The 3686-nt window shown below is 41.4% G+C and overlaps 1 pseudogene; it reads right to left on the bottom strand.

Moving 5' to 3' along the window:
• Positions 1 to 323: 323 nt before the first annotated feature.
• Positions 324 to 1640, bottom strand: LOC119321203 (annotated as a pseudogene).
• Between the last annotated feature and the right edge of the window lie 2046 nt (positions 1641 to 3686).

Here is a 3686-nt window from a genome sequence, read left to right as displayed (position 1 = left end):
ACCATTAACTACCGCTAGCACTATCCCTTAGTCAGGCTCTCTTGGTCTAAACAGCAATAAGCTTGCCCCGCCAAAGTAAGTATGCCCTCTTTGACATGTAAAATGATATTTCTTAATTAACATCTGGCATAACTTTATTCTGTCTGCTAGAAGAAGAAAGGAACAGATACAAAGTACTTCCTCAGTAACTTAACATAAGATATTTTTGCAGTTCAAATTGAACTGCAAAAATGTCTTGCATTAAATTACAGAGGTACTATTGCCCAACGACAAAAAAATATTTTAAATTAGCATCCTGTAGTTATGTCTTGATCAGAGAAACATCATAAGTGCATCTTGTAACATGGCAGCAAATTATTAAACAGCACATTATTTTTCAGTTGAGGAAAATGAGTTGAATATGTACATCAGTAGCTTCACAAAATGACCAGCAATCCAGAAACAGAAGATTGCTGACCTTCAGCATGTGGCCACCAAAACCATCAATGTTCTGCGACAGGGAAAGCTGATCCGATCTTGTTAACCCCCATCCTGTAGCACTTGATGTTGATCGCATATGGACCCACATGGACATGGTTATTATCCTCTCCAGCAAAGAAGCAGCGCGTGTAGAGCGCAATCTCAAACTCAGGACTGACGCCAATCAATGTGCTGGATACAGATTTCAGCAAGCCATGCCACTCAAACTGAATGGTGAGCAGCTGCGTCTGAGAGTCTGGCTGCAGACAAGCAATTCAGCATAAGCGTTACGATATAAACATATGCCATGTATGTTCAAATCATAGACTCACATGGTCCCCGTATTTCTTTGGAAATATGTACCCTTGGTAATCCACATTGCCTTTGGATTCTTCCAGGTAAAACTGCATATTAGTCACACAACACCATGATAACATGTCTTTCAGATAATGGAACCATGCTGCTGAAATAACACAATAACTTGCCTGAGTCCAGTTGTGGAAGTCTGTGACCTCATGCTCACCTCGACACCGCCCCTTGATCTCTCCTACAAAGACATGCTCAAAGGCAGAAGAGCTACCAGAGCATCCACCCCTTCCATACAAATCAAACCACAGGGATGCCAGCATTTTCGTGAAGTCCTTCTGGTCCTGAGACGTGATTCCCTTCAGCACCAGATACCGGTGTAAGAATTTGATTGGTGCACTTCTAGCAATCTCCTCAATAAAAGCAGCTTCTTCATTCTTGTCCTGCTGGGTGACTAATTCCTTGTATCCTTGGCGTGGGTTGTAGTTGTCAAGAAGTGCACAAAAGCGAGAGTATGTAGGCCTCCGCAGTACGTCATCCTTCAGCCAGCTGAACAAGTTTTCAGATGCCATGTCACCCTTCTGATAAACCTTCTTCCCTTGGCCACATTCGATTGTGTAGTCCTTACCAGGAAGGAGACGGTTCAGGTCAAGCTCTCATAGCCGACAGCATGCCTTTGACAAATGATTGAGCTACTCCCTGCTAGGCTCTACATTTAGACCATGGCGGAGCTCATTGACATCCTCAGAGTATTCTTGTTCAGAAGGTGGACTTTTGTATCGCTTCCATTCCTTGGAGTTCTTCATACAGTCAATAAAAGTTAAGAATCCATGAAAGAGCATCTTACAAATTACTGATATAGCTATGACCGCCATCCTTCCAATCAGAATTTTCAAATGGTATGCAACTTTCGGTTGATACTATCAGAATTTTTTCTCGAACACGCGTCATTTGCATTAGAAGAAAGGCTGTCTAGCGACCCGACCTGGTAAGGATCGAAGTCTATGTGTTTACCGTGCTAGTCGCTGCATCGACTTGCTAGCACACACAGTACTCGATGAAATAACACACATCTCTTTATTACATCGATAGTCCAGGAGCAATACAATTTATTACAAGATATGACACAATGCCAAATAAAAGAAATACTGCGGAAGCAACGTAGTAAATGAGGTCCATCAACTCCACGAGCAAAAGTTGAGTGTAGAACATCGACCTATCGCACCTTAATCTTCGTCGGATATATCTGCAGTTGCAGCCATATAGGTCAGTACATTGAATGTACTGGCAAGTCACATCATAAGTATAAAGAACCTATTTGTACATGCAATTTGGCTGGTGGAAAGTTCTAAGTTTAATTTTGCATAAAGCTAGTTTTTTCCTAGAATAAAGATATTATTCTACCACTACAATAATAGCATAGGATGAGTTGGCAACCCCAACTCAATCCATTCCCAAAGTTTATTTAAAATCTCACTGTTTAAACTAAGGATGATGAAATCTCTCGGCATTTCCACTACTAGATGCTCAATTTGTCCGCAACCGGGGACACGACTAATCGATTAGGTTGACACTCTGCAGAGGTTTGTGCTCTTTTCCCCACAAGACTCGACCACCTCCATGATCGGAATATTGAGACATAGTCTTTTGAAAGTGTCCCCCCTTAACCCACGGATAGGCCGGCACACCTACATATTCTACATCAACCAGCCTATCCCGGAAGAGGTCACACTATCTACTCAACTAAGCCAGAGCCCATATTGGCTTGTGGCTGCACACGTAAGCTTCTAGACAAGAAAATACGTTTGATCCCTTTGATCCTGAACGGACGAACCACTAGTGGTGCACCACCATGGATTTCCCATGCATGCTCCCACTGTACTTTGCCACCATTCAAACCAATTTCTGCCCAGGTAGTTCATTTAAAAGTCTTGGTCCTGATTTCTACTTTGTCACTCAGGTCTCGCCATGAACACTCCCCAATCCACGTCTACATTAGTGAGGCAAAAATAGATTTACACAGTGGTGACAAAGATTGTATAGTTCAGACTTACCTCAAATGAACTACTAGGTAAAAGCGTAGCCATCCGACATAAAATTCCTACGATAAAATCCTACCACAAAGGACTAAGTGCATATATAAAAACATAGGTAAGTAAAAGTATGGTCAAATGTGAACTTGCCTTGGTACTGCTGGTTCAACTCTAAAGAATGATAATATTTTACTTCGCACTCCGGACAATCTATCGCAAAGTAATAAACATACATAAGCAATCATTTCAAAGAACCAACATAACATGCAAAGCAAAAAGGCTCGAAAAAAACAAATGAACACGCAACACACTTAACTATCACAAAAATATTCTAAGTGCAAAACAACAAATGACATGGGTTAAAAAAATGTGATGTGAACTATAGTGCATACTAGGCATACGAGTAAAATAATCATGGACAGATCCTAGTTGTGTGAAAAAATTGTGACAATGGTCCAAGTCATAGGGTTTGGCTACGATGACAAGGTGCAAAAATAATCAACTTAATCGGAGCTACGATTTAGGAGATATGGCCATTTGAAGTTTGAATTCAAATCTGAATAAATTTCAAATTTGAATCTGGCAAAGGTTTGCAAAGATGGGTTCCCTAGATAGATCTAATCAGGACGAAGAACCTGCCATTGGTTTCATCGAGTTTGGATCTACGGTTAAAATTTTGTGGCTAGTTGAAGTTCAGGGACTAATCTGCTAAATTCAGGGACTAAACAATGAAACAGAAAAGAAGAAAAACTGCGAACAGGCCCTTGGCCATGTGGCAGGTTCCTACTGGATGAGCAGCATCCGATGCAGGACTTACACGGCGGACGGCCGAATCTTAAGCAAAACGGCGGCGGCGGCTAAACTAGAAGAAAAACCAATATCGGTTTA

The sequence above is a fragment of the Triticum dicoccoides genome, chromosome 6B (genome assembly GCF_002162155.2).
Source record: "Triticum dicoccoides isolate Atlit2015 ecotype Zavitan chromosome 6B, WEW_v2.0, whole genome shotgun sequence".
Taxonomy (NCBI): domain Eukaryota; kingdom Viridiplantae; phylum Streptophyta; class Magnoliopsida; order Poales; family Poaceae; genus Triticum; species Triticum dicoccoides.
Note: the sequence above shows the minus strand (reverse complement) of the source record. Positions and strands in the feature narration are given on the sequence as shown.